The sequence below is a fragment of the Anolis carolinensis genome, chromosome 4 (assembly GCF_035594765.1).
Source record: "Anolis carolinensis isolate JA03-04 chromosome 4, rAnoCar3.1.pri, whole genome shotgun sequence".
In the NCBI taxonomy this organism is placed as follows: domain Eukaryota; kingdom Metazoa; phylum Chordata; class Lepidosauria; order Squamata; family Dactyloidae; genus Anolis; species Anolis carolinensis.
In genome coordinates, this window is record NC_085844.1 from 127,005,618 (window position 1) to 127,032,676 (window position 27,059).

The following is a 27,059-nucleotide window of genomic DNA, read 5'->3' on the forward strand; positions in this document are numbered from 1 at the left end:
CTAATAGAAAGTCAACAATGGATGATGAGGCAGGAGGCAAATGGCAGGAGCTCCTGGCTGCACAAGCTGCGAAAGGAGGACAAGACTTTTATCAAGGGCCTTGCTCTCTTGGCCTTTTGTCTGTCAAAAGTTCTGAGTCATTTGCTTACATTGTTCCCATTGTAACCTCACCTTCTGCTCCTACCCACCATTTCTATTCAATCTTATTCTGCTCTTACAATTATGCGTGTGAGAGAGTTTTTCACACCAAAACCTTATTCAGTAGGGAGATTATTATTTTTTTTTGAAGTGCAGCTCCCTGAATCCGTAATACTTACCATGAGATTTGTGCAAAATGCATCTGATGTGCTGTTGTGTTTCAAAAACCTGTGTATGCTGATTGACCAAAGTTGGTAGTAGGATAAGAGAAAAAAAATGTCTACTCTATGAGAACCCAAGACTAAAAATATATTGTTGTTCCTAACTTCAGATTAAAATGTTTGGCCCTGTAATATGCTGTGGGTGAGATGTGTGTCGAATAATTTTTCTATCTCACCACAGCTGTGTGAATAGTGCTGGCACAACTATGGAAATCAGAAGATACACCCAATATGAAGATATGGCTCAATAAAATAATGGACGTGATGAATATGGATATATTAACACAAAAACTAGCACAGGAGAGAGCACCAGATAACAAAACAGACTGGAAGCCCATGATCGAATACTTGCAAAAAGAGAAAATTAACTTTTGTATAAAGTTGGATTAAGGAAACTCCTGGGGATAATAACATAAAGTGAAGGTAGTTAAATATATGTAACAACAAAACCAAAAGACAGGAAAAATAAAGCAAAAGGACCATATCCAGAGCTCTGGGAGTAACAAGGACATTAAAGCAACTGTATACATATATATCCTAAGTTGTTGTAGTGGGTCTTTTTGCTTTTTTTTGGGGGGGGGGGGGTTATTTTGGGTTTTTTTCTTGTTTTGTTTTTGTTTTTGTTGCCTCAATATTGTCATTCACCGTTTATGTCAATGTTACCCTTTATGTTGATGTTACCTACCCTCTATTTCCCCCTCCCCCCAATACCCTGACTTCATGTATGTATTTTATTATATGGAGAAAAAGAGAATTATTATTGTAACAAGAAAGGTGCAAGTTGCTTATAAACCTTATAATAAAAAAATATTTAAAATAAAAAAATAATTTTTCAGTGGATCGTGTCTTTAGTACAACTAAAACTGGTTGCAAGGAAAGAATAGGAACTCTGCCAATACCATAAAACCAAAGTCCCAGAATAATAGCTACTCAGAACTGGAGCATGATTTCTCAAAAAGAGGTGCCTACTAGAGTTGTGCATTTGTATGAAATTACTTATAGATTCTGTTAGTTTCATTCATATGGCCCCATTTCTGTTTCCGTCTGCCGCTGATGGAAATGGGCGCCTATACAAATGGGCTTTTCTGTCCAAGGTCCGAAAAACCAAACATTTTTCAGACCTTGGGTGGCAAAGCGCCAGGCCCTGCGAGCTGGGCCTGAGCCATCGAGCAATCGATGGCTCATAGACCTGGCTTGCAAGGCCTACAGTTGAGTGTTCGGCGCTCAACTGTAGGCCCTGAGAGCCGGGCCTATGAGCATCGAACACCTGGTGCTTGGCTGAAGGCCCTGCAAGCCAGGGCCTATAGCCAAGTGACGAAAATCAGCAGAGGGAACGGCTACTATTCCCCTCTGTCATTCGTTTCACTGTTTCATTTGTTCCTCTGGGGTTGTAATGTTCCGTGCAATCTGAATGGACAAAATGATACGAAACCATGAATGAAACAGATGAAACAGGATTCAAGCCCAACCCTAGTGCCTACTGATTTTTGTCTCCTTGCCACAGTTGCCCTCCTCCATATAACCTGGATCTTGGCTTTGCTCCCATTTTCCAATTGAAACATTTCTCCCTGCTTGTTCAAACAATGCTGGGGCACAAACATCTTTGTTATATAGGATAATGGAATCTAAGGGAGAGAGCTGAAATCAAGGCTGGGTGGGTCAATGAGGATGGTACACAAAGCCGTAACAGGATTGAATGAGAATTATCTGGCTTTGCTTCATCCTCTGGTTTGGTGCACTAAGTCTATTGTGCCTGGTTTGGTTTTGTTGTGTTTTTGAATGCTACATACAACAGGAATACTAAGCAGCTCTGTCCTGGCACAACACCTCTTTTCACATTATATCCCTTCTTAGGATATTTTATTTTTTACAATACTCTTTGGAGCCACCTAAAACCAATTGTTGCTTAATTCTTATCAGGGACAGCTTATTCTTACACTAAAAAGGTCTCTGTTACAGCTCAAAAAAAAACCAAAAACCCTCAGCATTCCTCTCTGCTTCATTTTTTGTACTTCACAGTTTGTTGCATGTTTTTGTATTCATAACACCCCCCCTTTCAATGAGTGTGCCAACACCTATTTTTACATGACATGGGGGGCCAACAGCCTTGGTATGCGGAAGCAGCTCCTGAAATATTTATCTGCTGTCTGCAGGTGGAAGGAAGGAATGAATGAGTTAGTGAGCAAGTGAATGAATGACTAAGAGGCTCAGCATGGCATGGCCTTAATCTTGCTAAGTGGCTCCAAACAAGTACCAGACAGCATAACAGCATCTGCAAAATGTGTGTTCTCTCTTTTAAAGAGTGATACAAAAATCTGTGCAAAGTGCTAATGCTAATTGGTAAACAGGTTTGCCCTATGTGTAGATGGGTCTCTTGGCACACCGGGAAATTATTTGTCTGCCTCCCCCCCCCCCCCCCCCCCGCTGACGTAAGAACTTTGGGTCTTATAGGGAATTTTTCTGTAGATATAGGGCAAACATTCAATGCCCATAAACACATTGAACCGAGACAGAGACAACAGACAGACAGACGCAGAGGCAATTTAACCTTCATCCTGAGGGGATGTTCAATTCTGGCCACAGGGGGGAGCAGCTGCTTCATCATCCACTCTGATGGCACTTCCTCACTTCCTCATTCCAACGTTGTAAATTAGTTAAACTTTCCTCCCCACTTTTTTATAAGTGGTACCTTATTTCCTACTTGATAGACGCAACTATCTTTCGGGTTGCTAGGTCAGCAATGAGCAGGGGCTATATTTTATTTTTAATTGACGGGTGCTCACCCCGCCATGGGCTGGCCTCAAACTCATGACCTCATGGTCAGAGTGATTTATTGCAGCAGCTGTTTACCAGCCTGCGCCACAGCCTTTGTTGGGTACAATTTCCTGCTTGCTGTCCTCTTGTTCCTTCTGAATGAGTTATGTCTGTGTACCCATACAATCAGGTATCATCACACTGATGGGATACTATCACAGTGCAATATAGTCATAAACAAATAGTCATCCAAATGGGAAGTAGTGTGTTCCTAGAACAGGGTATATTGTTTTGTCTCTGCCACAATTCATTGTAGGTCTTCCCTCCCCCCACTGTGTTACTCAATACAAATTCACATTTGTGAAAGAAGGAGTACATTAGAATAGACCTTTGCCTCCAATAATTGTGTTATCCTTTTTTAATTTATCCAACATGCCAGAGGTATCGAAAAAAAAGCATACAGAGAAATGTCATCTAATTCTCATATTTTTAATTAGTTGACCCATTTCTCTGGTACTTGGAGAAGGGGGGTGACTAAAGGGAGAGCGTAATTTGACACATTGGTGTTTTGCAGTTGTTTTTGGCAGCAACGTCCCTTCTGCCTACATTGTCAGCTGGAGTGAGTAGAAAGCCATTCTCCTCCCTCTGCAAATTGAACATGATGTATTTAGTGATTACTACATTCTGATTAAACAAGAAGGATATGCTCCATTGCCTAGTAGGTAGCAGGCAATATGGATGACTCAGCTCTCATATTACTTGTGCTGAACTAAGGCTTTAGTGCGTTTGTTTAATATGTCTTTTAATTCCACATTTTCTAGGCCCCCTTCCATAGTAAAGGTAAAGGTTTCCCCTTGACGTTAAGTCTAGTCGTGTCCGACTCTGGGGGTTGGTGCTCATCTCCATTTCAAAGCCGAAGAGCCGGCATTGGCCATAGACACCACCAAGGTAACATGGATGGCATGACTACACGGAGCACTGTTACCTTCCCACCAGAGCAGTACCTATTGATCTACTCACATTTGCATGTTTTCAAACTGCTAGAAGTTGGGGCTAATAGCGGGAGCTCACCCCACTCCCCTTTTGGTCTGCAAGTTCAGCAGCTCAGCAGTTTAACCCGCTGTGCCACCGGGGGCTCCTAAAATCCACGTTGGATTATATGGCACTGTGGACAAAGATCATCCAGTTCAAATAAGATATTATGGATTATCTGCCTTGATAGTTTTGGTTATTTGGCTCTGTGAAATGGTCCTGGATCAGTTCCTAACATTTAGCTCCAAGAAGGAATTTTGCTATTGCACTTAAAGATCTGTATTTCCTGCATGTTAGCTATGGAGTGATGTTCAAGATTGTCTAATTTGCCAAAACATTTGAGAGTCTACCTATAGACTCCTTTTCCCTATCAATTTCAACTGAGATCATATGATTTTACTACAACCAATACAATGCTATCAAATGAGAGCACAGACACAGACCACTGTTACAGAGGTGCTCATATGTTGGTCCCCTCTAACCCCTCAGGAGGTTACAGATATAGAAACAAGAACATTAAGTACCTATTTAAAAACATTAAGTGTTTGAATAAGAACTTAAATCTTTTTTTGCATGTATTCATTGGTATTCCTGGTTGGCAACTATCCTTACAGTTGGGTTGATATGAGGTTTTTGGGGTGTATGGCCATGTTCCAGTGGCCATATAGCCCGAAAAACTCACAGTAACCCAGTGATTTTAGTTAAGAAAGCCTTTGACAACATATATCCATACTGTTTTTTCTCTTGTGCTGATTGATGGGATTCTTTCTGTACTTAATTGAAATCTATTTCTGTATTCACCTTTAAGATCTTATAGCAAGTGGTATATATGTATTACATGTATAACAAACAAATATCTCATTCTTCCATCTATCACCTTTAGTGCATAATACCGACAGGTAACTTAAAATTAAACACTGAAAGTAATGTATGCAGGACCATTGCCAGAAAAAATTCAGGTTGAAACTTTTTTTAGCAAATCATGAAGAGTAGTTCCATAATGCAAAATAATGTAGAAATCAGGCTCCATCAATAAACTTTAGTGGACACTCATGGGGATTTGGTTAATCAGTTAAAATTAATGAGTAAACCAGTTTTAAAAAAAAACCTGAAAAATTTCAGGCGGGGTTTGAACCCCTAACCACCACCCCCCTTGGCTACATCCCTGAATGTATGTACATTTTATCTACAGTATGAAACTCAGTATCAGTTACTGAAGCTGAGGAGTAAGGACCTCATCACACAGAGGTCTTTAAGCTGGCGGACAGTGGGAGCATCTGCTAGACTGCTTGATTAATCTGTTGGGCCATGGGATAAATCGTCGGGCAGTGCCCCACATCGCCTTCTTACCATCCCATGCTGAAATCATTCGGGCCCCAACTTGATCCCACACTGTCCCGGGCGTTTTCTACAAGAACTCAGGACTGATGTTTAGCATACTGCAGAGACACAGCGTGCGCAGAGACGGCACCGAGTCACACTGGAGGTAGCTCTGCATCATGGGATGGACTCCGTCAGGATGCATCCTGGGATGGGGCTGAAAGCCCGTGTGATGAGGTCATAAGAAGGTAGCAGAGTATGGATATTCTCTCAATGCGCTTTTCAGATTGGGAGACAATTCTGAACTAGATCAGTTTTAAAATGTTAATTTTCTAACCCCTCCGCTCCACCATGTTACTTCTCCAGCATGTAAAGAGTAACATTTCCATGCCTAGGTCGCACTCTGATCTGAATACATAGTGCTTCTACTGTGAAGCCAGTTATTCACTTCTATTATCCTTTTTATCTTTCCTGGGCTGCACCCTTTAACAGGGTGGAGAGATGAAATGATGTCCCACGTCCTTCATCTTCCTGCCTATAACGTCGTAATCTCCCATAGGCTACACCTTGCAGTGTAATTGGTTCCATATGGACTAAGAGGAATGGGTAATGGTCTGTGGGCTTGATAAACCTTGTCATTCTCTCTGTTACATCTGGGACATTTACTCCAGGGAATAGCACACACTTGAATCATTCTGTCAGGGTTACAAGCTACTTCTTCTGTTCTCTTCAGCAGGGAGTCTACTAACATCACCACATATCTTCTTGGAGGTTTGGTGGGGTCATTTCCTCTGATGAGTCTTCCAGGAACACTTGCACATTCTCTGAGGACAAGCACTGTTACACTTCTTGCTGTTCTGCATCATCACTGAAGCTGGAGAGAACTTTTAATTTTAAGTTACATATGCCTTTAGAATTTGGGGGATAAAAGGGGAGACTTTCTTTTGTTCTCTCTCTCTTCACCTCTTCCTTCTTCTTGATCCTGCCATGCTGATGTTACCTCTTGTTAAGAGATATGTAGTATCCTGAACTGTATTCTTTTGGAACTAAGATGTTTTTACCTGTATGACCATCATCATACAAGATTGTGAGTAACCATATTTTTACTATTTTACTTTTGATGTCTCTGGTGGTTATTTTATGTGCATGATTTTTTAAAAGGAAAGGGAGACCGGCTATTTTGCTTTTTCTCACCTCTGCTCACAGGAACTCCTAGACTGTATTTTTGTTACTCTGCACCAATATCTAATCATAATGGTATCATAATCCTAACAGGTTATGAATATATTCTTAATACAGTAGAGTCTCACTAATCGCTTATCCAAGCCTCTGGATTATCCAAGCCATTTTTGTAGTCAGTGTTTTCAATATATTGTGACATTTTGGTGCTAAATTCATAAATACAGTAATTACAACATAACATTACTGTGTACTGAACTACTTTTTCTGTTAAATTTGTTGTATAACATGATGTTTTGGTGCTTAATTTGTAAAATCATAACCTAATTTGGTTTTAATGGGCTTTTCCTTAATCCCTCCTTATTATCCAACATATTCGCTTATTCAAGCTTCTGCCGGCCCGTTTAGCTTGGATAAGTGAGACTCTACTGTACCTCTGTGTGATTCTTCTGCAAGACGACCTACTCTGCTTGGTCCATCGTAATCTCTCCCTCCCTAATTTCTGAATTAAAATGGGAGTAACATATCACTGAAAATGTTCATTTTTTAGAATATACAGGTAGGATTCACTCAGATAAGTGTACATTTGCAAATGCTGACATAGTACTTCTGCTGGGCACAAAAACCAGTCGAAGCTACTACTTTTTGTTTAGTTGAAGCTACACTGCCAGAAATGTTTTTGTGTTGCCCCAATGATTGTCTCCACCATCCGCTGACATGGGATGTATTGTAACTCTGATATCTCCCTGTCAGCCCTTTTATTAAAATAACTGCTTTTCCTAGCATGGCCATCACCACCTCATTATAATTCCATTACCTTGCTGCATCAGAGCTCCATTACCCTTAACAACAACTGCCTTACGATCCATTATCTTCCTTATCATCTCCTGTGCAGTTGTTATCCTCACCTCCTCTTTTGCAATCACCTTACCACAATTACCATCGTATTATCTTTATCACTACTCTCTTACAACCCTAATTATACCCATTATCATTTTGCTGTCTCTTCCTTTTTGTAATTTTTGTATGGACTTCATTTTAAAAAGCCCCAATAACTGTCATCTCTATGGCCATCCCATTACAACACAGGTATGTTTCTTATGTCCGTGATGACTTCAAGTCCAGTATTCATTCATATTTGTAATTATTTTCTTATTGTAACATCATTGCCTATCATTGTCAGAGCTGTCTTCATCCATCGCAGTTCAGTAAGTTACACTCTGGTATATGGGGATTGGTGTGATAGATGTTAGGGCATTTTATCCATTTTATACCAGTCCTTTTTGGCATTCCTTCCATGTTAATAATCCTTTCCTCTTCTATATTATTATCCTCACCATAACCCACCATTATCATCACCTCTATTAAGGTTGTAATTATCATCATTATCCTTCCATTATCCTTCCATTATCCTATTCTTATCTCTGTGGCAAATGTTACCATTCTCAATAATCTGTGTTTCCTTTCGGCCAACTTCTTCTGCAGGGGCAACAAGAGAGGCCCATCCACCATCTCTGTGTCACAAAGCCATTTGTTTAGTAATCAATGGGCCTTGACTATGAGACCACTGCCATTCCATTTCCTCATTGTCTGATTGTAATTAACTGCTCCTGCATGACAATGCTATTACAATGCTATTTTCATTAATACCCATGTTAGTATTTGTCTCAGATTGCAGTGATAAACATCTTCAACAAATTTTCTTTTATTACTTAGCACTTTTAATTGCATATGTCTGTCAGACACCAAGTTGCTATGTATTTGTGCCTAATATTAGCCCTAATTCTTAGTATATTCAAGAGAATCTGGCTTCTCAAATGTCCACCATTGCCTTAAAACTATCACCTTTCTCATCTACCTGGCTCTTAGGTCATTTACACTGACACATAACCAATCAGATTTGGGAAAACTCTGACCTTTCTTCAGAGCTTTCCATTCCCCTGAGCAGCTTTCTTTTGTCACTTCACAGAAGACCGCTGGTTTGTATCTCTGGCCTCTGCCATCAAAAGGAATTACAGGTCACAAGAAAGCCAACCTATCTGCTTCCCTGCCTGCTTGCAGGCAGCCATTCACTGCAAGACTTCAGAGCTGCATACAGTACATTTAACTTCAATAGAAAGCTTCTTTGTGTGCTCATCAGTAGTTACATAGCTATATTGTGACACAGCTTGGAAGTAACTGGTTGCAACTAATGATTTCCTTGTACTAGTTCCTTTTTCTAGAAATGAAGGTGTAACTAATGTTGTGTCTATACTGACAACTTAATTATTCTCCAGACTTGCTCCAGATCAACAGCAACAGCAAACTGGGATGAACATTTTGTGATATTGCATTGGTGGCTAGCCACTCCATTTGGGACCAACTGCATAGACCTCACTGGTCCATCGCCTTGTCCTCTGTGTGAAATAGGGCAATTTCAAATGACTGTGGATAGTGAGATCCAGGCTGTGGATACTGGAACCTGAGTCACGGATGCCGGACCCGTTAAGCGGCGAGCGGCCCCGATGCTCAGCTGGCGTGAGTCTGTGCACTTGGCGAGCGAGGAAGCCAATGTTTCAAAATAAGTCTCACCAAGTTTGAAGATGAAGCTACTAAGGTAGCTGAAAGTGATGTCAACAAAGCGATAATTCACAAAAATAAGCTGAGATACAGTGTAGTGAAAAGCAGCAATTTTTATACAGAGCACATTCAAATTTCCTGCCCCTGCCCAGCTGTAATGGCTTTGCCATGAATGGCTGAGCTCCCGGTGATGCCAGAGGAGCTCCCAGCGAAGGCGGGAGCTCGGCCCCTGCTGGCCAATGATAGAGCGTGCTTCACTCTTGAAGTTAATTTCCCTCTGTCCAATGACAGGAGAGGAGCTGGCGGTTCAGGAAACAAAAGTGCTGGAAATGTCCCTATGATTAGGGGTAATGGGATTATGCAAGTCCCAGGCTGGATGACGAAGGGCCTTACAAAGCCCCGAGAGAACCTATATTGATGTAAGTATGTAGGTGATTGCTTTCCAACACCCCTGGCATTGCTCTCCTGGCTTTTCCATAGCAACAAAATATTGTGCAAAAATGAGTCTATGGCTGGGGAAAATGACAAAAGGGAATGGCATTGCCTTTGGAAGCGGGGCATAACTGACTCTCTGGGGAACTTGTTATGCCAACAATAAAAGCAGTTTTGCATGTCCATGTGGCTTATTCAGGGAGTCAGCAGACCCCCCGGGGACCTGTAACTCTCCTATCAGCCCAGTCTATGAGTCATATGTAGGTGATTGAGTCCTTGATCAAATGCAAATGAGGCCCAAAACGACTGTGACTCGTCTTTCCAGGACAGGAAAAATATCGGCAAAAGGTCGCCTTCGGTGGCTGGCATCAGAAATACTTTTTATATAAAGACATAAGCATAGAATTATACATATACACACATGTAGTCTGCTGTGTTTGATAACATGTGTTGTTGCTCCTTGCCAGACACAGAGTTCCTTGCCTAGTTGTTGTGATTGTGTCTGCTGAGGTCATAATGACCTACGTTTTGGCTAATCATGTGAGCACTGTGTTATGATTTCAGCAGATGCAACCATGACAGAGAATTCTGTGGATGGTGAGGAGTAATGGCAGTGATATTTGTATGACCCATTCCCTTCCCTGATCAGCAGAGAGAAAGGGTGTGTGTGTCGGCAATGCAACGGGATGAAATTGACTCAATCCAGCTGTCCAGATGGCTGCAAACTCTGAAGACATTCCACTGTTTCCTGCTAACATCAAGTATCCCACAACCTTTGCTTAGGACCATATCACAGCTCCCCTCCCTTTCCTGGTGCCATTTCACCAGCAAGCATGGAGAAATGGCAGACACGGTGACACTTCTCTCATCACATGGGAGAAGCGTCAACTGACTACACCAAAAGTATGCTGGCTCCATTAGAGCCAGCACAGCACTGGAACTTTCCCATGTTGACGAGACAGCATCCTTTTTAAACATTTAAATTACATGTTAATTCATCATTTATTGCTAATTTCAAAATTTCCTTGTACCATTCCTCCATTTTAATTTCCACCTCTCCTTTCCAATTTCTTGCTATTAATAATCATGCAGCCATTAACAACATTGTTATCAAATTCTTTTCATTTTCTTTCCATTCATCTGTATTATAAATAGATAATAGTATAGTCACTGGATTTGTATTGATTTTTTTCTTCATGATACTTTCTATCTCTACAATGACCTTTCCCCAAAACTTCTGTACATATTTACATCCCTACCACATATGAATATACGTCCGCCTTTCTTGACAACCCCTCCAACATTTTTCTGAGCAGCTCTTATCCATATTATGTATCTTTGTTGGGGTCAAATACCATTTCCATACTATCTTGTAGTAGTTTTCTTTTATTCTAATAGATAATTTTTTGAGATATCTTGCTTTCCATAATTTTTCCCAATCTCTTTCTCCTACTTTTATTCCCAGTTCTTCCTCCCATATTTCCCTTATTAATAGCCCTTTCCCCCCACCTTTAATCTCTATTAATATTTTATATATCATACTGGTTATCCCTTTCGGATACTCATTTTCTTCTTTAGTCTGTTCTTTTAATATTATATTTTCAAATTTTCCCGAACTCTTTCTTTGCAAATTTTGGAACCATCTGTCTAGTTGGACCCAATGGACCCATGATATATTTAAGTCACTTAAGATTCCCTTTATGTTGTTTTTCTCCTTTATTTGTTCCATCCAACTTCCTATTTTGTCTAATTTCTAATTAGGAATTTTCTTCCCTGATGTTGGGATGACTTGCCCTGCTTTTCATATTGCCATTTTCCCTTTTCCCAGGAAGGGATTCATAATCCTCTCATCATAGAAAATATACTGTTTTGAAATACAATTGACATTGGTGCAGAGTCACCAGACTCATGCAGTCAGGGCTCATAAAGACAATCATCACAACAATAGAACTCATGGGACCTGAGGGCCCCACTTTGATTGTCCCGAAGTTGGAAAATGTAATCCATTCATAGAACTATGTCTTCCTTTGCCTGAATGGTCATCCTACCCCGTCAGCTATTGGAGAGCAGAAATCTGCATTGGAAGCAGGGAACACTCCCTGATTGGCTGGCAGGTGTTGCAGTCCCACCTCTGCAGGGAATCTTCCCTGACATCAACAAAGCCCAGCCAATCATGGTGAAGCTGGCTCCAGCTGGGGCGGAATTTCAAAGGGTTTTACTGTATAAAAATGTCTGTCTTGCAATGTTATGATATCTCAGCTTACTTTGGCGGATTACCATTATAAAAACCAAGTAATTGATGTATTTAAAGGTAAAGGTTTTCCCCTGGCTTAATGTCCAGTCGTGTCTGACTCTGGGGGTTGGTGCTCATCTCCATTTCTAAGCCGAAGAGCTAGCATTGTCCTCTGGGTGTTGGTGCTCATCTCCATTTCTAAGCTGAAGAGCCGGCATTGTCCATAGACACCTCCAAGGTCATGTGGCCGGCATGACTGCATGGAGCACTGTTATTGAATACCGTTCTTGAGGTATTTGGTCATCTACAATTTATTTTGTAGAAATTCGTATTAAGGCCATCTGAGGATTTATTTCCTTCTAATCTATCAATTTTTTTTTTGTTTCTCCATTAGTTATAGGGGCATTCAATAGATCCCTCTGCTAATACTTTTTCATACATTTAATAGGCAGTTCCTTTAGAAACTCCTTAACATTGATGCTCAGCATAATTTTTAAGGGATTACTTATTCCATTTGGATTTGAAATGAGGGTGTTGTTTTGATCTTTAATCTAACTTATACAATAGAGTCTCACTTATCCAACACTCGCTTATCCAAGGTTCTGGATTATCCAACGCATTTTTGTAGTCAATCTATATATATATAAAAGAGTGATGGCATCACGGCAGCAGACAAAACAACAAAAGTAAACACCCCACAACCTCAAAAATTGACAGCACAACCCCTCATCCATGCCTCTAGGTTGATACAACAAAAAGAAAAGAAAAATAAAGTCCTAATTAGAGGGAGAGGAATAATTGTTTTTATCCAGTTGCTGCCAGTAAGAAGGCTAAGCTCTGTTCACTTGGTCCCCTAGCAACCCACTCAGCCCAGGGGACCCTTTACCTTAACTACCACCAATTCCTCAATACTTTATTTCCCATACCACCAGACTTCGCCACAGCAATGCGTGGCTGGGCACAGCTAGTGTTTTTAATATATCATGATATTTTGGTGCTAAATTCGTAAATACAGTAATTACTACATAGCATTACTGCGTATTGAACTACTTTTTCTGTCAAATTTGTTGTATAACATGAGGTTTTGGTGCTTAATTTATAAAATCATAAACTAATTTAATGTTTAATAGGCTTTTCCTTAATGCCTCCTTATTATCCAACATATTCGCTTATCCAACATTCTGCCATCCCATTTATGTTGGATAAGTGAGACTCTACTGTACTACCTTTAACAAAATTTAAGAGCATTGGCCAGTAAATTTGTATTTTTGTTGTTAAAATCATAGTACAACCTTTTGAAATATACTAGGGCAGAATGTGTTTTATCTATTTCTAGAGATTCCAGTTCTCATCTTCTTTGGCATAATTCCATGTTCCCATACTTTCTTTTTAATGTTCTTTCAATAATTCCTCAATACATGCTTGTATTGCTTCTCTTTGTTCTTTTTATTCATCCTTGAGCCTTCAGTTGTAAAATTGCCTCTTGTGACTGCTTTCATTACACTCTGGTCTATCATTCCAATCAAATACGTTTTTCAAACGTTCTTTCATTTTCTCTACCACCTGTTTATTCAAGAGCAGTGTTTTATTTAGCTTCCAGGTTGTATTACCTGTTCTGATTGCTAGACTCAATCTTGTACTTATTAATGAGTGACCAGGCCATAAGACAGCCACAAGGGACATTTCTGAAATTCTGGCGTAATGTTTTCTGTTATTAGAATATAATCTCTTCTAGTGTAGCTTCCCTGAATAGAATGTATAATGCCTTTCTTTTGGATGTAATTTCTTCTAAGCATCAACTACTAATTTGTATTCTTGTAAAAGAGAGTAGTTTATGACCCTGATTGTCACTTCTCTCCAGTTCACATTGGCAGTCATTTCAGCTTCCATTCTTCCATAACCAGGAACTTTCACTCTCATCTTGGCACATGTTGCTGTTAATTCTTTATTATTGTTATGTTATTATTTGTTATTTAATCAAAATATCAAGATTAATTTTTGTACCACGCCAAAAATGTCTCAAGGAGATTGTTTTGGTGTTTCTCCAAGAAGTTGTGAATGTGGATATTTCAACACTTATCCCTATTTTATTGATCTTCCAACTTTGTAGATGTTTGATCTTTTGTAATCTGTTTAGATTTTCTTCATGTCTTAGAAGTACAGTAGAGTCTCACTTATCCAACACTCGCTTATCCAATGTTCTGGATTATCCAATGCATTTTTATAGTCAATGTTTTCAATATATCGTGATATTTTGGTGCTAAATTCATAAATACAGTAATTACTACATAGCATTACTGCATATTGAACTACTTTTTCTGCCAAATTTGTTGTATAACATGATGTTTTGGTGCTTAATTTGTAAAATCATAATGTAATTTGATGTTTAATAGGCTTTTCCTTAATGCCTCCTTATTATCCAACATATTCGCTTATCCAACATTCTGCCAGCCCGTTTATGTTGGATAAGTGAGACTCTACTGTAATTCCAATAATTCTCCTGCTATTTTACTGATGTTTGCCATCTGAGCAGTGATTTTCATAATTACTTCTTGTAGTACAGTAGAATCTCTCTTATCCAACATAAACGGGCCGGCAGAATGTTGGATAAGCGAATATGTTGGATAATAAGGAGGCATTAAGGAAAAGCCTATTAAACATCAAATTAGGTTATGATTTTACAAATTAAGCACCAAAACATCATGTTATACAACAAATTTGACAGAAAAAGTAGTTCAATACACAGCAATGCTATGTACTAATTACTGTATTTATGAATTTAGCACCAAAATATCACGATATATTGAAAACATTGACTACAAAAATGTGTTGGATAATCCAGAACATTGGATAAGCGAGTGTTGGATAAGTGAGATTCTACTGTATCTTACCTCTCCAGGAAGGTCGACTTGGAATTCCTGTTTTAGTTGTTTTGAATAGTCCATTATTCCCAAATTTCTCTCATCTCTCATTTTGTTGGATCTTGCTTTTCCCCCTTTCTATGTATCCTTTTGCCTCCCTTGACTCTTTCTTCACTCCTGTATGCGAAATTGCTTTCATCCTCTTTTATTTACTTGCTCCCGGTGGCAGCATCTTATTGATGGTTTATTATGTTTTGGCATCTTTGCTTTTTTTCTTCCTGAATATTTCTCCTCCTGTTCCAATTTATCACTTTTCAAGTTGATTATTAATAAGAGGGGAGAAGTAGATTAAGCATGCCCCCAGAAGAGCCTTTTTCAAAGCCTCTTCTGTCATTTTTGGTTTTGAAATACTGTTCTCTTGGCCACAAACAACATGGAGATGTTGGAACTCCAAGCACTCTCCATTCATCCCTCTCATTGCTGTTAGAGCAACTGAGGATTTTATAGTGTATTGGGCCCCTGCATGCCTATACTAATTTTGAGTTTTTCAAGCTCAAGTTTCATCATTTGCTCTTCTCTCTATTGCAATTCAATGTCATAAATACTTTGTGTATCAAAGGAAACAGACAGCATGACCCTAGAAACGTCTACAGTTAGTGGTCATAAAAAAACTCTGTCTTCTCTGTCAAATCATTTTTATGCTTTTTTCCACTAATGGGAAAGTGCAATGGTAAACAATCTTACAGGAAAAGGAGTAGAAAATCATTGTGATGTTTGATTCATGCTCAGGAAATCTGAAGTTGCTACTTGATTCTATAACCTTAGTTAATTAACTAAAATGTCTGTTCTGAAGCTAAAGTAATTATCTGGTTTGGCATGTGAATTTGACATGCTTAACAAATGTATAGACTTTCTGACATACATGGTCAACTATCTTCTTGGGCAATGAAGTTTACTAGGTGGCCTTAATCCAATTGAGGAGTGGAGAGTGAAGAACCACGTACGTTGCTTTTGTTATCGAGCCACGATACGCTCCAAAGATGTATAGTTCATCAAGAGTCTTGAAGCAAATATATTATTTTTTACTTTTTATTATAATTTTTTCCAGGGGGTTGGAGTTGCAAAATTCTGAAGTGCTAGAGGTTCCAGAATGGACCTAGAAGCAGCTGTACTTTACAAACTGTATCAATTCTAACCTTTTAATAAAATGTATCAATTTGATGATTTTGTGTAGCTTGTATATACTGTGTACTTTATCAATTCCTTATATGAAGTATATAAGCCCTTTCTAACATATGTATCAAAATGTAATTTGAAGACAGCCACCTCTCCATGACCCAGTTTACCTAATCTTTTGGAAAAGGGGACCATGGCCAGAATACCTCTAGCCATTTCCCAAACCATATAATTGTCAGGACCTTTGTGTATATGTAGATAGATGGCCACCTTTGTTAACAACATATGCTCAGGCTGAGATTCTGCAACTTGTGCAGAAGAGGGGGCTTAATAGAGGCAGATTCATTAACTTCTCTGTGCTGACAGCCAAGCCCTTGATTGTCTGGAAAATTTTGTCTTTTGAGTCTTGCACTTTTGTCTCGCACAGAACTGGACACTTGAATTATTCAGAAACACCAGCATATCTACACCATTATTTCCTCATGGGCTGTGGTCTCCCAGGGGGTGTCCCTGCACTGGACCAACCACTGGCTGCCGTTCTTCTATTATTCTAGTATATTGGGATATTTTACCTTTATTGCTAGCATTCCCTCTTCCCTTCCTTGATCTTGTTGAATGTGCAGTCCTGGAAACATTCACTATGTTCCTTGGTAGAAACCATATTAGCTAGTTTTAACACATCCAGCTAGCTATAGGGAGGTATATTTTGTTTCAGAAAATACTGCCCGGCTCCTTGCGGGAGTCCCCATAAGATGCCACATAACACCAATCTTACGGCAGCTGCACTGGTTACCAATTGAGCACCGGATCACTTTCAAAGTGATGGTGCTTACCTTCAAGGCCTTACATGGTCCAGGGCCGATGTACCTGAGGGACCGCCTCACCCCTTACAAACCCCAGAGATCCCTCCGTTCTGAGGACCAAGACCTGCTGGAAGTCCCCAGTTTTAAGACCTTGCGTCTAACTGCAACTAGACGCAGAGCCTTTTCAGTAGTGGCGCCATCTCTGTGGAACACCTTGCCACCTGAAGTTCGTGCCTTGCGGGACTTGTTGGCCTTCCGCAGGGCATGTAAGACACACCTGTTTCGGCAGGCTTTTGAGTTCTGTTGCTGATGTTTTAAAAGGTGCTTTTAGGATGTTTTAAAGATTTTTTTTTAAATGATGTTTTTAAAATGTTTTTAAATTGTTGATTTTAGCCGGTTCTTGTAAGCCGCTCCGAGCCCTAGGGGAGTGGCGGCATATAAGTTTGAAAAATAAATAAATAAATAAATAAATTTAATTTGATCTGGAAAGTGAAAATAAAAAGTCATTGAAAGAGCTGGGAATTCCCTGGGAATATTTCAGGATGGGGAAAATGCCATGTAGCTATTTTTAAAAATTCAAAAACACAAGAAAAACACAAAGGAATAAAACTATCGCCTATCTGGTGTTTCTATCTCATCTGGATAAGCCCTATGTTTTGATCTATATAGATTGCATTCCTTCTTTAAAATATAACATGGTAGAATTACACATAATGAAAATAGTAACAGGAGTTGGCTTTTATATCACATATTTTAGTTTTCTGTTGTCTTCCAAATGTTTTGGCCTTGAGTTGCCAAAAGCCCCACACAGCATGGTCTGATGTCAGGGATTCCAGGAAGTGAAGTCCAAATATCTTGAGGGACAAAGGTTGAGAACCACTATGCGTTTTGGCAACTTTCTGCATTTGTAGCAAAGGTGAGACTTGAATTGCTTCTGGAAAGCCCATACTTATAGGCTGAGTTAGCATAAATAATATTAACTGCCCCATAGGTCAGCTTTCCAATACCCCATTTCTGAATTCTACTGGTTTCAGTGCCCTATAAAATGTTTCATCCATACCAACCCAGGGAGTAGGCATATATTTGCTTATGCAGTACTAATGTTTGGGGCAAATGCCACCTTTGCCCTATGAACAAGGTGAGATATGAGCACCAACTTTAACATCACTTTGCAGTGGATTTCATCATTGAAACCTCGTAAAGTGATAAAAAAGCTTCTCTGCAGAATGTGGCAGCAGGGGGTGGTGAGGTGGGGGAGGGAATGGAGAATATTTAAAAGAAGAAAACCTACCAGCAAAATAACTCATGCTAAGAAGAGTTTTGCGCCGTTTCAGCCATTTATCATATCTACAGTGGGCATCACACACAGGCAAGAAAGAAATATAGAACATCTGGAAACCTCAGAAATTAAAAGGATGCTCAGATTTGTTTCTACTTCCACCGCACAAAGAATTATGGTGAGCACGGTAGGGATGTGGCTATGTTTTATGATCAGCTTTTGAAGCTCGGGAAATGTTCAGTTAGGTTAGTAAATAATTCAAAAAATGATTTGTGCCAGTCCATCAGAGAGCAGGTAAAGCAGGAATAAAGCATGCACCACCTGGCATGAGTGAGCACAATAATATGCTTTTATTACCAGTTACATAAAATTGCCATCCTTAGGTACTTTATTAAAAACAACATTGTTAGCACTATTGCTTCCAGATGTTAGCAGAGTGAGTCCTTTTTCCAGCTTAATCTCAGCCAAATCCAATGCGAAAACTGCTGCTGATGTTCTAGCTTTCTCTAAGGGTTCCCTAGAATCCTTTAGGATGCAATGGCGTACTTGCTCATGCATTTGGAGACAGAAAGACTATGGAGAACAGCTGTCTTTACCAATTTTGTCTTAGCAGAATTAGCTCCTGTAGCCTGGTGATCTAAATGTATACTGACATTCAGTTTTTGTCTCCATGAAAATTAATCTGGCCATTTTCTTATCATCATATCGCCTTTGTTTTGGTGTGGCAGAAGATGAGAAGGAGGACACTATGACTCGAATACCATTCTGGCAGAATTTTCTAAATGCAAATTTTCCAGGTATGCATTTTGGTCTTTGCAAAATTTGAAAGTAAGTTAGGGTTGCCAAATTGAAAACTAGAGGTGACTTTTATCACTTTAATGCTTATGAAGAGGATGGTTTTTTTTACTCTAACAACTCTAAAGTAAAGTAGTTCTTTGTAAACAATTCCAACAACAATCATGATATAAATGTAATAAAGCCGGATGCCAGGGAAACAGAGGAGATTGGAGACAGGAGGAGAGTATCTTTTGTGCCTTCATTTAGGCTTTATAACATTCAAATGTTCTTCTCAAAGTAGCGTTTGAGAAGTGGCAAATTAGGAGATTCTTTCTCAAAATATTATTACTATATTAGCACCTAACAGATGGGGGAGCATGAAACTTATTCATTATTTTTAAAGTATTTTTCCAAGCTTGGGCCATTTGTAAGTGCTTGCCATCCCATATTGCATTCCCATTTTTTTTTTTCAGTTTTGCAACTGCATTGTCATATATCCTTGGCTCTTTGTGTTCAATGTCTCACAAGGTGCACAAAGCTCTTAAGCACAGATAAGCCTTCACAACATCCCAAAATACAAAAACACCAAAGGAACATGAATCTTGCAGCTAAAACGATGGGGGGGGGGGCGTTTTCTGTAGGGAAGTGCAGTAGCTGTACAGAGAGACCAGAGTTGTCTTCCACATGTACTGTTAGGACTTTTTACTTGAACTAAAATGGTATGTCAGTGCAAAGTCTGAAGGATAAGAAAGGAAAATCAAGAAGGCTCTGTACCTGCTGAAATGGCCTGTTTGATGTTCACCTCTCTGACACACTCCTTGATGCAGTTTCCCCAAAGCAAGAAGCCTCTTTACCAAGTCAACACTTCTGAGACACCTAGAGAGAGCAAAAAGACAGGGGAAAGATTAAATCTTTGTAGTCAAAAGAATAAAATTTGCATTTTGGAAGAGATTTTTTTATTAAAAAAACACTCACACTATCACCGTAACTAGTGGGGATGTGCATTGCGGGATAAATCCTTCCCAATTTTGTGCCATTTTCTAACCCCCCCCCCCCCCCCCATCCATTTCCCAGGCACTTTCATTTTTTGGAATGGGCAATATGTCATTTTTGTTGCACATAAGCAGATATCAGTCAGGTCCAATGCAAAGACACACAAACAAGAGGAAAAGGAACAAAAATCTTTACTCTTGTCAGCAGAGATACAAAATCAAATAGCTCAGCAAACTTACATAGTCCTTGTAAGTAGCACAGAGTAAGGCTTCTTCATCCAAAAGAGTAGAACATAAAACAAATAGCTATTCCATCATAGCAAAGAGCATCGCTGTTAAGTCATTATTAACTCAGCATCACCAAACTGTATTCTAAAAAAACCCATATAGTTATACCCCACCGGGTGTGGTCCAAGCTTGCTTGCTGACCTATATCAGCAGCTGCTCATAATAAGTAACACCATAAGGTTTTCTTTAACACACACACATATATACCTGATCCTGTTACTACTTACTGTAACAATTTGTTTGGATGGCAGCCAGATTTTTGGGAGTGATATGGGCACAAGCAGCAATGGGGAGGCTTTACGTGCTTTCTGTGGCTTTCTGTGATTTTTTAGGCTATCAGGATGAAAATGGCCACACTAAGAGGACACATTTACCACTGCAAGTCCCTCAAGTTTCAGAAAATTTGGGTCATCCCATTATTTTATTTATTTTTTTGTTTCATGAAATAAAATGTTCTTCACTCCCCCAAAGCTCCTCCTTTTATCCCCTGGCAGCAGCAGGGCAGAGAGAAACTGTGATGAGTCAAAGACGTGAACATTACAAACAACGTCCTATGCAAGTGCTGCTGGGAAAGTGAATTTCCAGGGCCCACTCTGAGGAGGAGGAAACTTACCAAGAAGAAATGGACGGAGGCTACTTCTGCTGCGGAGAGAGAAAAGACAGCAGATCCCTGCCTCAGGTATATTGCAGACTTAACCCCTTCCTCGCCAGAACCAATAAAATCTGGCTCTGTTAACCCATTTCGCTGGGCTTTTTGTTTCCCTCTTCCCATTCTGTTTTCGGATATTATATAAAAAGGCCCACTGGAAATGACAAATCATTCCTGTTCAAACAAATTTGGGCCCAAGCCTAAGAGAAAGATCGATAGGGCTGAGGAGGGATGGAAAAGAGATGGAAATAAATTCTCCCATGGGGACTCAAGGGAGCCAGGGAGACCCCTCCCTTCCCTTTACTACCCCAGCACAAATTTCCTTTTATGTCAGGAACGACTTGAAAACTGCAAGTCACTTCTGGGGTGAGAGAACTGGCCATCTGCTAGGATGTTGCCCAGGGGACACCCAGATGTTTCATGTTTTACCATCTTTGTGGGAACCTTTTCTCATGTCACACCACAAAATTAAGACTTAAAGAAACACCCCAAAAATCCTTTTTAAAAGTCCTTTAAAAAAGCCCCCCACCCAATGCATGCCCACCCTCCTCAGCTCTGTAGTGAAATAGGAAAAAGGAGAACTGATATAAAGGAAAAGTATTGGAACAAAAAGCAAGGCAAAAAAGCAATCCAATTGAGATAGATACAACCAATGAAAGGCTAGGCAGCAGAAAAGCAGAGCACTGAAAGAAGCAACCTCTCTCACACATAGCCAGGACACCACTGGAAAATCGTGATTGGCTTAGACGTGGTTGTCAAATGAAAGTGAAACCGGCTGATTTTGGCAGCCGCGTGATTTGTTATGGACGAAAAAAGGTAACAGCACCCGTGCTATTACGGCTGAAATGGCAAACAAAAATGATGAATCAATCGGAGCCCGTTTTTAAAAACAGCTCTAGTAACTAGAAAAAAATTCAGTCCTGTCATGGTTCCCTTCATCATAATTTATAGTAAAAACAGAAATGACACATTTTTGGTTTCTGGATGAATAACCCTGATGACGTCTGTCTACAATTAGAGACTTCAACAAGGTGGTTTTGATGGCTAGAAATTACCTTCTATTGTCAAAAGAAGACTATTTTGATAGTAAGTCTGTCAACAGAACCATGTTAGTAAGCGAAGCTGCACCATAAAACCTTCTTTACCAAGGACAGTTCATATTTTCTGCTACCTGTTTTGGTCGCCTATTTCAATCTGTCAGGTGGGGGACTGGGAGATTGGAGCTTTATAATATGACCAGCTACATAAACACTATACAAAGACTTTTCAAGGACACTGTAGATTTTAGCCAAAAGTTAATGCTTGTCTGGTTATGGTGTGAGAGGATCTTGGAAATAGAGATTGGAGCTATAAAATAATACGTGCTCTATTAAGGACTATGGCTTTTAATGTCACCAGATGTGAGTACTGTAGCTGCGAGCTATGGGAAGATCTGAAATTGAAGCTAAAACATTTCTCTATCATGCAGAATGGTGTGAACCAAAAGCCAGTGACACCAGGAAACTACAATAACACTCACTGTATCCTTGAAAAGCAAAGCAAAGACCCCATGAGACTCAGCATGTGGAGAGGATAAGATCTGATGCCATATACAGCCAGATCGCCATTCGTCATCTTTGGATTCAACCACCCATAGCTTGACAATATATTTTTTAATCCAAAAAATGATTTTGCCATTTTATATAAAGGACTAGCTGTGCCCAGCCATGCATTGCTGTGGCGAAGTATGGGTATGGGAAGATTATAAATCGGTTATATATTTATTTATTTATTTATTTCCAACATTTATATCCCGCCCTTCTCACCCGAAGAGACTCAGGGCGGCGTACAAAATTGGCAACAATTCGATGCCTACACATAATTAAAACAGCAATGAAAATCCAATTAAAACAATTAATACAATATAAAACATATAAAACATATGATTAAAATCCATTCATCCAAAATCCTCGTGCTGTAGCCGTAAATCAATCCGGGTCGTCTTTATCATTTAATCTTCGAAAGCCTGGGCACATAGCCATGTTTTCAGGGCTTTTCATAGCCATGTTTTCAGGGCTTTTTCATGTTTTCAGGCTTTTTTTATATAGCTGTGTGGAAGGGCCTTGAGTCTACACTGCCATATAATCCAGTTCAAATCAGATAATCTGTATTTTATAGGCAGTGTGGAAGAGGCCTAAATGAGGCCTAACTCTGCCTATCCCCTGATGAATGGGTTGCTAGGAGACCAAGTGGGTGGAGCTTAGCCTTCTAACTGGCAGCAATTGGATAAAAACAATTATTCCTCTCCCTCTAATTAGGACTTTATTTTTATTTTCTTTTTGTTGTATGAATGTAGAGGCATGGATGAGGGATTATGCTGCCAAGTTTAGTGTTTCTGGGATGTGTAGTTTTGTTGTTTAGTCCTAGGCTGAAATTTCATTACCCTTTTATATATAGAGATAGTGTTTTAGTACACCATTGTATATAATGGAACTTGAGCATCCACAAATTTTGGTATCCATGGAAGGCCTTGGAGCCAAATCCCAGTAGATACTAAGAGTCCACTATATAATAGAAGACAGGTTACAGACCTCTTGGTGACTTATGCTGATATAATGGAGGGGATACCAAAGTGGTAGGAGTCTTGTCCATCATTGAATTTCAGGGCAAAAATATTTTGATATGTGAAAAATCACTTCACTGAGTTGAGGTTTGTAACAGGCTTATACTGTTATAGGGGTCGTGGTGGTGCAACGGATTAAACTACAGAGCTGCTGAACTTGCTGCCCGGAAGGTTGGTGATTCAAATCCACGGGACAGGAAAACATAAAAATGTGAGTAGCTCTATAGGTACCACCTTGGTGGGAAGGTAAACGGCGCTCCTAGGAGGTGTCTACGGACAACGTAGGTTCTTTGGCTTAGAAATGGAGATGAGCACCACTCCCCACAACCAGAGATGAGCGCCACCCCTCAGAGCTAGAAAGGGAAGCTTTTACCTTTATCTGTGTTTTGTTGTTTCTAGGCATTGAATGTTTGCCTTTGTGTTTTTGTATGCTGGAATCCGCCCTGACTCCCCTCGGGGAGATAAGGTGGAATATGTTGTCGAAGGCTTTCATGGCCGGGATCACAGGGTTGTTGTATGTCTTTCGGGCTGTGTGGCCATGTTCCAGAAGTATTCTCTCCTGACGTTTCGCCCACATCTATGACAGGCATCCTCAGAGGTTGTGAGGTATGAATGCCTGCCATAGATGTGGGCGAAACGTCAGGAGAGAATACTTCTGGAACATGGCCATACAGTCCGAAAGACATACAACAACCCTAAGGTGGAATACAAATAAAGTATTATTATTATTATTATTATTATTATTATTATTATTATTATTATTATTATTATTGAAAATTACAAGTACATCAAAAAAGAAGTTAAATGCCCACTTGATAAGTTACAGTTGTAATGTCTCATATGGGGAGGAGAGCAATTCACCAAGCAATTCAGAACAGTTACTTCCAAACTCTTCTTCAACGATAACACGTACCACCTAAACGGAAAGCAGTGAAAGGTGTTTGAAAAGACCAAAGTTATTTTCATTTTTATTGTAGGAAAATTAAGTCCCAGTCTTAACAATTTTTGAAAGCTAAGATTCTGGGAAGGTGACGGAATAAAGTGTCTGATCAGAGTGCAATTGGTATCACTGTAAAATTGCACTCTGCTCATTATTTTCTGGAGTGGCATAAGGTTTATGGGATTTCCTTACTGGTTGTACACTGTTTATAGATTTCATTAGATGATTAATTCAACACCTTGAGCTACTGCAACATCTGATTCATTTGTGGCATATTGATCTGGTATCTTTGGTGTATGCTTTGATGCATTTTTAGAATATTGATATTTTCTGGCTTACGTAGTTTTAATGGATTCTGTAAACATAACAAAGAGATCTTGATACCTTGTTACTCTGACATACCTTGCTTAGATTTAATTCAGGTTTTTGCAAATTTGACCTTTTGACAATGAATTAACATCCTTGGAATGTTGATTTTTAATATAGATCACCTAATGTGCAAATGTTTTGTAGCTCTAAAGCTAAATTTCTTTTGTGCAGGCAAAATGATGCAAGGGAATGTGGGGAATGAACCAGCCAAATTGAGCATTCAGATGAAGCGATAGACAACCTATGTCTGGCATAGATTTTGCAAGTGAATCCCAATTCAAGAAGGGATTCAGTTCATTTCCAGATCACACCAAATTCTCCTCTCCTGAGCATACAAACCCTTTCCAGAAGATGCACCTCCTCCCCATTATCCCAGTTTCACCAGCTGGGATTTGGTGCCAGCCTAATGGTTGCAAAGGCAGTTGAAAACTACAAAACAAGGGAAGGCTGGTATATGTGTTCCCTGCTTGGGAAACTGAGGCTCTACATGGCACTATGCTAGTAGGCCATGTCATGGTCACAATATCTGGGAAATATAGTTTTCCCTTCACATCTGCAAAATAAAATTTTCAAGAGCCACTTAAATTCTGATGTACTAATACATACCTCTTACTTTTGGCATACTTCTGATGTAAGTTCCCAGATAACAAAATGCATTTCAACAGGGAAAAATGTAAAGTACTACACTTCAACAATAAAAATAAAATGCACAGATATACCTGGCTTGAAAACAATACATGTGAAAGGGACTTAGAAGAAAGTAGACCACAAGCTGAACTTGAGCTTAAAAAGCCAATGCAATTCTAGTCTGCATCAAGGAAAGTAATAGTCCCACTCTATTCTGTATTGGTTTGACCTCACCTGGAATACTGTGTCCAGTTCAGGGCACCCCAATTCAATAATAAGTTGAATGTGTTCAAAGAATACTATAATCAAAATAATAAAGGATTTGGCAATCAAACCCTACGAGGAGTGGCTTAAAGAGTTGAGCATGTTTATCTTGCACAGCTATAGGATGGGTGATACCTGGCTTGAAAACAATACATGTGAAAGGGATCTAGGAGAAAAAGTAGACCACAATCTGAACCTGAGGTGATAGTGTGCTGCGGCACCTAAAAAAGCCAATGCAATTCTAGTCTGCATCAATAGGAGTATACTGTCGAGATCAAGGAAAGTAATAGTCCCACTCTATTCTGATTTAGGTTGACCTCACCTGGAATACTGTGTCCAGTTCAGGGCACTCCAATTTAAGAATGTGGTGGATGTGTTCAAAGAATACTATAATCAAAATAATAAAGGATTTGGCATTCAAACCCTATGAGGAGTGGCTTAAAGAGCTGAGCATGTTTAGCTTGTACGAGAAAAGACTGAGAGGGGACATGAGAGCCATGTTTAACTATTTGAAAAGATGTCACAGTGATTTCCCCTGCTCTGGAGACTAAGTTCTGGAGCAATGGATCCAAATTGCAGGGTAAGATATTCTACCTAAACATTAGGAAGAACTTCCTGATGCTAAGAGATACTTGGCAATGGAATATGCTGCCCTGGAGTGTGGTGGAGTTTCCTTCTCTGGAGGCTATTAAGCTGGATGGCCATCTGTTGGTAGTGATTATATGTTCTTGCATGGCAGAATCAGGTTAGAATGGATGGTTCTTGTTTTCTCTTCCAGCTCCAGGATTCTATGATTCTAAGATCTGGTTAAATATGTGTGATGAGGAGATAGGAAAGGATGTTGGAGCTGATTATTAGGTAGCATGGATACAATTCAAGCAGGAAAGAAAAGTGTGAGTGACCTGTGTAGCTGGAAAACTATTGTAGTTTATAACACTTGCGCTTATCCAGCTAAATGTACATGTTGGTGATTTTAAATATTTTGTGCTCATTAATGTTTGCTTTGCATCTAGACTGGATGAGTCTTCTCCCAGAAGAACGAACAATATCCTAGGATGTGAGTGAGACATCATAATTTCATACTTCACTTGTAATGTATTCTGTCCAGTTACATGTTCAACACGTTCCAAAGACTTAAGATGGGATTAGCAACTTTTTTGGGTCCAGGAGCCAATTCCTGAAAAATTCCAGAAATCTCATGGAATACCAAAAAGAAACAAAAATTGACTTTTTATTTTTATTTTTTAAAATTCTGCACAACATAGAGAACTGAAATCTGTTTTAAAATGGAATTGTTGTTCATGTGAGCTTCCAGGAGTGTCAATTTATTAGTAAAAGAAGTGGGATTCCCTATTAGGGTTTTGTACAAATTTTCACATTGGCCCTAGTCAATGTATATATTTCTTGATTATAGGCATTTTCAGCTACTCACATTTAAATTATTTTATCTGTTTAAAATATATCGCCAGCCTTGCGATTGAGACAAGGCACCTGTTATCCGGCAGCAAATCTCGGAGGTGAAAAGTAGATACTTGAATTGAAGATCTCAGCTCCAACATAATTT

At 39.5% G+C, this 27,059-nt stretch overlaps 1 protein-coding gene across 3 annotated transcripts in view; it reads right to left on the minus strand.

The window, feature by feature from the left end:
• tnr (tenascin R) overlaps positions 1-27,059 on the minus strand; it is a 676,393-nt gene that overhangs the window by 300,875 nt on the left and 348,459 nt on the right. For all 3 annotated transcript variants that reach the window (XM_008108947.3, XM_062979422.1, XM_062979423.1), the window contains exon 3: positions 19,539-19,640. The gene's annotated coding sequence lies outside the window, so the exon portion shown is untranslated. The remainder of the gene's footprint in view (positions 1-19,538; positions 19,641-27,059) is intronic.